The following is an 11,268-nucleotide window of genomic DNA, read 5'->3' on the forward strand; positions in this document are numbered from 1 at the left end:
CACGGTGTAAGTCCGTCCCACGGGTCGCTGTTCCAATCAGATCGGGCCGCGGGGCTTAGCCACGCCCAATACTGTTCCTTATCATGCATGAATCCCATGTTTCCAGTGAGGGGTATTCCTGCAGTCAAGCAGAGTACATCAAAACGATTATCTGTGATCATTTAACCTAAAATGGTTTTAAAACCATTTAGGTTTTATGGTTTTAAAACCATAAAACCTAAAACGTTGCTACCATATTTTTTACGGTAAAATTCTGGCAACCACAGCTGCCGTTTTTTTACCGTAAATTTTGCGGATTTTTTTTACAGTGTACCACTTTTGTACCTTTTTTTTTTTTGAGAGTGTAGGTAAAAATAAAGTTCACCCTCAAGTCTTTCCATCTGAATATGCTTATGCAAAAAAGCAATATGTTAAATAAGTAGTATGTCCAAATGCACAGTATTCATTCAATAGTAAGTTTCTGAAATGCGCATCTGTATCCAGTAAATACTCTCAATTTGGATCACTCTTGTGATATTCTGGTTTATATGGCAGTTTAATATTGGGGGGTTGTTCCAATCAATAATCCTCATTTTATGCAATAGTGATAGTAAATACTACACATAATAATATTTATTGAGACCTTGAAAAAAGCGGAATAACTGCACTTAGTCTGATGAACTGCCCCATTAATAAGCTACTCAATGAAATGATGGGCTGTGACCAGCTGAAAATAAAAGCAAAGGTACTGAGTGAATACCAAAAATCAACCAGCCCAGCAGTGTATTATTCTGCAATGTATCAATGATAATAATCTATTGGTGATCCTTTGCCTTTTGTAATTAAACGGATTTTGCAGGTTGCATTGCCAAACATGTGAAATTATCAGCAAGACCCTGTCAAAGCAGGTTATGAAGATATGAAGATGAATTAAAGACTTTAATTAATCAATCCAGAGAAACATAAGTCATACGCTCTCCATTGGACTGTGGGCTGATGCTTTAGGCATATGTTCGACTTACATTTGCAGTTCATCATCCCTTTCTGAACATTATTCACTCACTGTTTGACATTTTATGCTTGCCATTTCCTTACAATGACAACGAAGATCATAATGAGAAAAAAGGCCATGCTGACAGATGCCTAATGCAAGATGCTCATGGTTATTAAGATATGAAATAGGGCTCATTCTTGCTCAGACTCATGCAGTGCATCATGTCCCCTTTATGTATGACTTGATAAATGTATCAGATAAAATATGAAATTATTAATATAATAAATATAGTTTGTAAAGATGGAAATCACATTATTTCTTTAGTGCAACAAATAAAGGAAACAGTTTTTCATGGGATGAATTTTAAATATGTATACTACTAATTATTTTTTGTTGACAGGAAACAACAGTACATTAATTAGTATTGTATTAGCAATTACATTATTAAATGTTTAAATCAAATACGATAATCATCATCATCATCATTGTAAGATTTTAAAATATGATTTAAATTTATTTTTTATAAAAATTATACTTTATATTTATATGGTCAAATAAGCTAGTGGTCAACACTCACTAAGCAATGGCTAACTTCAGCTTTGTTATTTCCATCCTATTCATTTTTGTAAGCATAAAAATCTACAGAGAAGCTGCAGAATTCCAGAGGAACAGAACAGAACAGAACAGAATTGACCAGTATAATCATACTTCATTTTCAGTAAACAATTTATGATTATGAAAAATCAGTGTCTATTTATGCATAAGGGAAAAAGCTGACCTTTGTCTCGTCATGCATCGTTTGTGCAAACTATTAGCTTCAACAGCAGAAGACACACAGCTTTCTCTTCATATTCGTCTCATCATTTTTTTTTCTTAGCTTCTTTCTAAAATCAGTGCATCACAGCTGGAGATCCAGTGTATTTACACAGGCATCGTGATTGTTTCCATACACACTTGAGTCTGGGCTGTTGTGAGGCAGGTGTCGATTCAAATGGCTTTGCCTTAGGGTGACAAGCATGTCAAATTCATCAAATCCCCCAAAACTGAAGGGCCAACCAAGGTTAATTTACTCATCAAAGTCCAGATTTGACTTTTTGTGGTTTTCTAATATCTAAACAGTTAAAAAATACATTTAATTAACTGTAAAACAAAAAATTGTAATCTAATAATTTGTCTTTACTTTGGAAAAACAGCTCTACACAAGCATTTGAGTTATAATTGCTTCTCATTTCAGAGTAGCAATTCTAATTGAGATATAATTTTTTTATAATGTATTTGTCAGGTACAATGCAAAAGGAATGACATGTAATTCAGTATATATGACAGCATAAATGCATGAGGACCAGTTTGTCTAACACACATTTACTGTAGCATGATGACTTTAATTGCTTATTACTGTGAGTACAGCTGTATCAGAGTGTGGCTTCATGTCTTTCAAAAAAAAACAAAAAACACACACTATAATTAGTATTTCATTCCTCCTACCCATTTCAATCACTTCCAAGTCCAATAATTAACCTCACAAGGTTGTGAAATCCTACAAAAACAAATTTACTATTCATAGCAAGAGCAGTGGACCAAAGAGAGAGAGAGAGAGAGACAAAGGACAATGAAATAACAATGTAAATTCAACCTGAATAAAGATAAAACATCATAAATGAGATATTAATATTTTAATTGGTCATTCAACACACCACTGAGATGAAATGGACAGCAAATTAAGACTTTCCTTAGAAAAAAAAGTAATCTTTTACATCTCGTCTATAGTTTTAGTAGGGGTCTCAACAAAATCTCAAAATGTGTTCAAATGTGCCAAATTAGTCAGCAGTGTCAATATATTCCTTTGGAGAATATAAATTATAAATAGCTAATAGAATAAACAGAATATAGGCCTACATAAATACTTAAGAGCTATAAAATTAACAAAGCACAGATCTGAGAAATGTTTGCCCTCAAAAATCTGTGTCTGGTTCATTTTATAGTTCTAATCTAGTTATACTTCTCCAAAAAAAAAAAAAAATTATATATATATATATCAGCAGAAACATCTAAGACAATGGACAACTAATTAAACAACGGTTTCCATTCTGTTAACTAGCTAATAATAATAATAATAAAATAAATCTTCGGGGAATCCTACAAACACAATCTAAATTCCATATACATTACTTCAAGTCACTTCCTTTTTCAGACCAACTAATGTAGCTATCAAAATGTTCTGAAAGACATATTAATACGAGTTAAGCACAAAGAGTGGAAATAAAGATGAACGATGTTTTGCAGTATATGACAGTATAGGAACACTGAATGAACGTTTTAGATTTAATGATGGATTCTTGGAAAGAAATCAAATATAGTGGAGCTATGGTGGAAATAGAGTTGTTCTTACCAGAGGTGAATGCAGCTGTCTCCAGACATGGTTGGACAGTTCTGCACCGAACGATTTGGATTCGTGAGGCTGCTTTTAACACAATTATCTCATCCAAAATGAAGTGGCTTCAGTGGGCGAAAGCATCTTAGCCCACACACTGGACTCAATACCAGATAATAATCATAATAACCATCATTCAGAACAGCTCCATCATAAAATGTCAGATCGGTGGGAATGTATGTGGAGTTTAGCCATTGGGAAACAAGGACGACAAATCGGAAATGGAAAATAAACATGCATTATGACACACTGCTCAGATATTCTTTAATAGTGTTAAATACTTCATGGAGTTCAGTTATGTTTCATTTAAGCTTCAGCTTCATTCCATGATGTTTGTCCTAAAATTCCGTACACAAAAAAAAATACATACAGTAAGAGTCTAGGGATTTAAAATGAATTTGGATCCATAGCTCATCCATAGATCATTGAGAATTTGATTGACAAAAGATTGCAGGCTTGACAAATCCAAACACTATTTGAGACATTGTTGAGATCTCTTCTGAAACTCAATACTAGAGAAGATACATCTGAAACGAATAGGATCTTTTTGTCAGGAGAAACATCTGAGAAGGAGATTTAAACATTCCATGTGCCATTTAATCGATGTGTAGTAGAAACATGAGACATGATTGAGATCTCATTTGGGATATATTCTTTCCTAATGCTTTTAGCGACATGTCAAAAAAAAAATAATTGGCTCTGATAAAGTCACAATTGTAACCAATACAATACAGACATTGTGAAGTCAATATATTCACTCCTGAAACTCATTACTCATACATGTCAATCAACTGATGAGCCTTCATTGCTATACTGTAACAAACAAATAAAACATCCACCAAAAAAAATCTCAATTCTAAAACGTTCCAGAGGAAGTAATACTTCTGTTATAACGGAGGGAGAAAAAGCGTGTCTGAAAAAAGATTTGTGAAAAGTCATAGATTCTCTTGGCAGGTTTGATGGGCGCTGACGTCAATAGACTGATGCGGCCAATGATGAGGCCATTGTCGTGCAGGGGGACGTGAGTTGAATGTGTTCCTGCTGGAGCACCGCTAAATCTGCTCACCATTGTGAGGGGCTACTGGAGCATGACTCCCCCCAGCTGCTGCTGGAGATAGCAGATGCACTGCTTTACCAGATCCTTATTCACACAAGTAGCTCAATCTGACCACCACCATCATATCACATTACTTTCAGGTTTCTGTCTCTTTACCTTTTCTCAGATGATAGTGTTTTCTCAGCACAAAGATAATTTTGTAATGTTTGAACATTAAAAGCAGGCTGCATCTGTTTTCTGAATGCATGTTATTGATCTTATTGTGAATGATTCATCTATGCTTGTTTTATTTATTTCTTTAAAGGGGTCATGAACTGAGAAATCAAATTGCCCTTGATATTTTGACATATAACAGGTCATTGTATAAAAACATTCTGTAAGTTTCAGAACTTAAATTTACTGGTTAGTTCAAAAACAACTTCTATTGAAAAAAAGCTGCCAAAAATCAAGCGTAGTGTTAGTTCTGGCAGGTCACGTTAGTCAAGCTCGCATCAGCTGACTCTCAGCTGATCCCCATCTACCTATAGGAATACGACACCTATCTAAGCATTCATATATAATAATAATAATAATTAATCATTTATGCATTTAGCAGACGCTTTTATCCAAAGCGACTTACAGTGCATTTAGGCTATACATTTTTTTACCAGTATGTGTGTTCCCTGGGAATCGAACCTATGACCTCTTGCGCTGCTCTCCCTGCTCTCGTCCATGCTAGGCTACTTGGATGCGCGAGGAGTTCTTGCCCAGAACAGAACCATACCGCCAATCCAAACTGTATGCTAATTGGCAATCATCTTTGACGATAGCGGTCCTGACAGAACAATTAGTTTTGGAATTTGTCACATTATGACATCATAGTGCGTCGAAAAAACACCTCTTCAGAAGATCATCAACGCCTACTTCTATATTATCAGCTCTTTAGCCCCGCCCACTGATTTGATTTAGACATGGGGTAACATTAGGAAAGAGCTCCAGATTGTGTCGGTGGAACACTGTTTGCTTGCTTTACTTCATTTTTAAACCAGACAGCTCGGCACAGGCTTTTCAGAGAGACTGAAAGTAAAAGATGATGCAGTGCTAAATCTAATGCCTTGTCCAAATACCCACACTTGCGACTTATATGACGTATGTCCTGTATTTGGCCCAAGTGTTCAAGTGAGGATGAAGACCACAAGTGTGTGTTGAACTTTTCATTACCTGATGGGACACACTTATAGTGTTGTAAAAATGCAAGTGTTTACATAGCTTTACTTTTATTGTCAATATTTTGTATTTTAAAATCAGCTTCTAAATGTCTGTTCAGTAGTCCCTATAACATGCCACAATTTAATTTGTAGTGCTTCTAATGAAGTGATAAAAAGCAGTTGCAAATGTTGTACAAAATAAATATCACCACTACTCATCTTTGCACCAATAATGCAACACTTTGTTTTTTCTATCAAATTATATGTAATATAATTATTATTTTAATATTAAACGTACATTGGAAAGTTTTCAGTGATCTCTCGCAAGAACTCGGCAATAAGTCTCACGATTTATTTCCAGGACATGATGCATGATGGGATACATTAAGCCTCGAATAGCACTCTGGAGTGTGGATTTAGTGTGCGTTAAGGCATTTTACACTGCGCTTTGGCATTTTTAAGACCTGGGACAGTCTTGCACACTTACTTCCTGTCGCACGCATGCACTCTCAAGTGGCCAAGACCGCAAGTGTGGGTATTTGGACAAGACATGACTATATTGGTCCAATGACACAACACGTAAAGGTGAGTAAACATGGTTTTTTTTACCTCTATACAGAATTATCTGTTCCATAGGCTATTATAAATAAATAGCCTATTACTTCCAAATTATGATGTTTTTTTATGTAAAAAAAAACAAACTTAAATTGGACCTCAGAGAACATTATAAAATAAAATATTAATAAAAAATAGTTCATGACCCCTTTAAATGAATAAAGCATAATCATTTTTAAATCAAACTCAATCATCCGGAGATATTACAGACTTCACCCTGGTGATGTATGTCGGACTCCAATTACTTAATGCTTAAACCCCACCACTTTCAAAAAGCTTGACCTCAAGCTCAAATTCAGATCAGTCTTTATCCAATCAACAACCAATGGATAGAAAAAAAAATAGGGCAGGGACTTTTTTCTTTTATAATACAGGTGCATCTCAATAAATTAGAATGTCGTGGAAAAGTTCATTTATTTCAGTAATTCAACTTCACTAAACAGAAGAAAAATCTGTCGCTACTTCCATTATGTCGCAACTTAAAGGTTAAATGTTGATACTGAGGGCAACAACCATGGATTTTTTTTTCCATTGCTTTAATCTGTTGTACAAAACCCAGCATGCTACTGCAAGTTTAACCACTGCAAAATTAACCCTACAAAATTCGACTTAAAGACACATCACACTGTGAAATACAAAACCACATGTGGTCTGTGCTTCATTTTTGAGGCTGGTTAACATGGGCTGCTGAATTTTACTGCATTTGATGTGGTTTGTTTGAAGCCATTATGCAGTGCCTTGATTGAATCTATATTTATAGATGTCTTTGATGTGAATTGAAAATTGAATTCTACATTTCATCTACATATGAAGTGAACTTCAATCTTCACAGGAAAGGGTTAATTTCTTTAATGATTTAATCAAACCTGTATTATCACAAATAAACAGCACTTGCATAAATGCCTGGCTTATGGAAGAAAACAGTGAATTAACAAGGTTAAACATGCTTTACTTTGATAACTGTCAACAAAATTCCTAAAATAACAGCCTATAACTAACACTGGCTCACGTAGGGTCACTTTACTGCAGGGCTTAGCTAAAACACACCTGTCTGGAAGTTTTTAGTGATCCTATAAACTACAGGCAGGTGAGTTTTTAATCAGAGTTGGAGCTAAACTCTGCATGAAAGTGGACCCCGAGGGCCAGGGTTGAGAACCCCTGCTGTAGACCTTGAGCTGGTTCTTGTGAGTTTAATTAGAGCTAGGTGGCTCTCTAGGAGCAGGACTGGAGACCCCTGCTATAACTACATCAGGGATAGGCAACATTGGTCCTGGAGGACCACTGTCCTGCAGAGTTTAGCTCCAACTCTGATAAAACCTCTCCAAAAGTCACATCTTAAAGGCATTGATTAGCTTGTTCAGGTGTGTTTGATTAGGGTTGGAGCTAAACTCTGCAAGACAGTGGCCCTCCAGGACTGAAGTTGCCCATCTCTGACCTATGTCACTGTAAAGTCAGACAAGAGCTCTCATTATATACTTTTTCATATTAAAAAAAATAAATAAATCAAACCATATCCAAAAATATTTATGCCGTTTCATAACCTCTGGTAGGCTGACTACTAAGTAGACAGCTGGAGATGATGTTATGTGTCAGCAAGAGACCCTTGACAGAAAGAGCAAATGGCTCATCAAGCCTTCAGAGGCTTGTATAACACTTTATCCATATCTATCCACCAGAAGGATGAGTCTTACTCCAGCATTAAGAATACTGCAATATGACTAGCATCAGTGGTACAGTAATACTTTTATTAATTGCCACCATGATGCTACAGTGTAGGTGGTTTCCAGGGCATTGTCATGCAGTTGTTAGGGTGTTTAGAGTGGTTTTAGTGCATTTTGTGTGATTGCTATGGCTTTCTATAGAGTGGTTTCTGGGCTGCTGCTAAGGTAAGCTTGGTGGTTGCTTACTGGCCCAAATCAACTGTACCCAATGCCAGCCCAGTCTTGCTCCTGGAAGGCAACCTTAGTTTAAGGTTTAAGGTCTCCAGAATTACTAACCATGCGTCCATATATGCCTACTTCCCCACTATATAGTAGTTTTAAAGGGGTCATAGGATGCCCATTTTCCAGAAGTTGATATTATTCTTTAGGGTCTTAATTAAAAGTCTGTAACATAGTTTGGTTAATTTCTCAATGGTAGTGTAAAAAACACCTTTTTTTACCCTGTCAAAAACAGCTCTTTTCAGATCAAGCCGTTTTTGTAGCATTTTCCTTTAAATGTTAATGAGCTCTGCTGACCCCGCCCCTTCCGAGCTGCTCTAAGTGAGACTGTTTACTTTAGCACATTCATCGTGAAACTTGCTAATTAGCACATTATTAGAAAAGGCGATTTGCAAAGATTCATTACAAAACATTATACTCACTTCTTCTGTAGATGAGGCTGGATCATGAATGATTCGCGCGAACATTGATGCATTTATGTATCAAGGGAGCATTCCCTTCAGAAACAAATGTAATCCACTGCGAGTTCAGCGGCTCAGATGTCGGGAGTAAACAAACAGAACACCTCAATCGCTTAGGAGTCATTCTTGTCTACAACTGCTCCGGCGGTGAAACAATGGCGGACTGATGACAGCTCACTCAGGGCGGGTCTGAGGTAAGACACCAGTCCAGTCTGTGCTGAAACGCTACTGTCAATCAAACTATCGTGGGAGGGGCCTGTTTTTGTGATGTCACACAGATAGGCATCTGAGATCGGCTCGATTTGAGAAAGGGGAAAACATTTAACGAGATTTAAAAAAAAACACTGGGTGGATTTTTATCATTATAGGGTGGTTGTGTACACACTGCCAACACACATTTCAGTTCAAACAACTTGTAAAAGTGCATGTAGCATCCTATGACCCCTTAAAAAAAAACGGTATGCAAAAAGAGTGGTTTACCTGAATTCATAGTATTCATAAGGTACACAGATTGCCTAATACTTCCGCCCAGATTCTGAAGTGCACAACCAATGGACACCTATCCGTGAAGCCACTGGAGAGGAGTTGTGAATGGCAACTGGCAATGACAACATGACGAATGTAGTACTTTGGGATTTAATTCATACTACACATTATTCATATACACTATATAGGCACAAAGTTTGCTCTTCATCAAGTGTAGTTCCTACACACACAGTACCTTGTCATTTCAGACACACTATAGAACAGGACTGGACAACTCAAGACCCTCGAGATCCAGTTGGATGGATCCTCTTTTTTATGTCCAATCCTGATCAAACTCAGCTGCCTGTAGCTTTCCAGTAATCCTGAAGACATTGATTAGCTTGTCCAGGTGTGTTTGGTTAGTTTAATTGGTTGGAGCTAAGCTCTGCAGGAAAGTGGATCTCAGGGAACAGATTTGCCACCCCCGCTCTACAAACTTGCAGGTGTGTTGGAGCTAAACTTCAGGAGCAGGATTGGACACCCCTGGTCTATAGATATGGCTCAGGACCTCCCTTCAGTGAAAGCCTGTGGGTCTGTGGCAGGGGTGCCCAATCCCTTAAACCCAAGAGTTTAAGGCCCTGTTATTAAGATGCGTTTTGGTTGATCCAATTACAAGTGGACGATGCTAAATACAGGTGTAAACACGGTGTAAAACATTTTGAGCTTGTCCACTTTTGATAACTTCCATAGGTAGTTGAAAATGCTTTCAATTGGATTGCTCTCAGTGTGGACACTCATGTAATCCAATGCTTTTGAACAGCCATCAAAACCGCCTCCTCTCTGCCTAGTGACCTAATTCTGAAACATTACAGAACATGTTGTTGAAGCATGTTAGCCAGACAGGATTTAAATTTTGCTGTCTGAAATCATAACTTTGGAATAAAGGTGAATAAATGTCAATGTTCTCTTACCAGTCCTGATTCTAAAACAAACCCACAGCGTTTGACATAGTTTTGCGGCTATCACAGCAGAAATGAAAGCTGCTGATCTTCGTATTGTTTTCCGTTGTCTCCTTTCACATTCTTATGAAAATTGTGTAAGCTTATTTCACAATATTAGTTCGAAAGATCAGAAAAAAAGCACATAGATACACTCACCTATAGACCCTCCCCTTAAAATCAGGAGAAAAGTGGTCAAAAGTGGACACAAGAGATGGATTAAAACACCAGGTGTGAATGGAAATGCGTCTCCCTTGTCTTCTTGTGATTCAATTGACCAAAATGCATCTTAATACCAGGTGTAAACAGGAACTAATTCTAACCCTGCTCCAATACATCTGCTTAAGTTCTCCTGAAGATATTAATTAGCTGGCTCAGTTGTGTTTGATCAGGGTTTGAAGCTTTGCTGGATAGTATATCTCCAGGAACAGGATTGGGAACCCCTGGTCTAATGGCATTTTTTCCAACTGTTTTATTGTCAACCATGATCACTCAGAAATATAATAGCAAACCTCTGCATTATTTGACACAACTTTCATGTCTGTAGCACCAACATCACAGGACAATTTACACATTAAGGTTTAGTACTCAAGGTTAGTGATTTGAAGAAAAAAAAAGTCTAACCCTAAGTCTGAGCAAAAAGACAATGACGCTTGTCTAAGCAAACATTATTAATTAAGAATAATCAAAATCATTTTCAATCAAAATGTCTGTATTGGGGTGTCATGTTTTGCTGGACCTCTAGCATTGCCTTAATCATAACAAAAGTCATTATGAACGTGTGGGGGTCGGGCTGCTGGTTGGTTCATGCTTCCCCAGGCCCGAGGGAGGATTTTCCAGCCGTCTCATCTAGCTCTTGTCCCAGTTTGATGAGTCTCTCAGCTGCGTGCGTCACCTCGCCTGAGCACGACCGACAGCCAGCCAGTCAGATTCATGTTTATATTTCACTACATCCTCCCACATACGCCACCATGAGGTAATTGCATTTGACACAATCAATGGAAAACGCCATAAAAAATGGACAGAAATAGTGTCCATGCTAGAAACTCATTTATGGGTATGAATCAATGAATGATGCATTTATATAGTGCTTTATTGTGTATTGCTGTACACCCAAAGCACTATACAATCCTGGGGGGGG

The sequence above is a fragment of the Sinocyclocheilus anshuiensis genome, unplaced genomic scaffold (genome assembly GCF_001515605.1).
Source record: "Sinocyclocheilus anshuiensis isolate Anshui unplaced genomic scaffold, SAMN03320099.WGS_v1.1 scaffold870, whole genome shotgun sequence".
Classification (NCBI taxonomy): Eukaryota; Metazoa; Chordata; class Actinopteri; order Cypriniformes; family Cyprinidae; genus Sinocyclocheilus; species Sinocyclocheilus anshuiensis.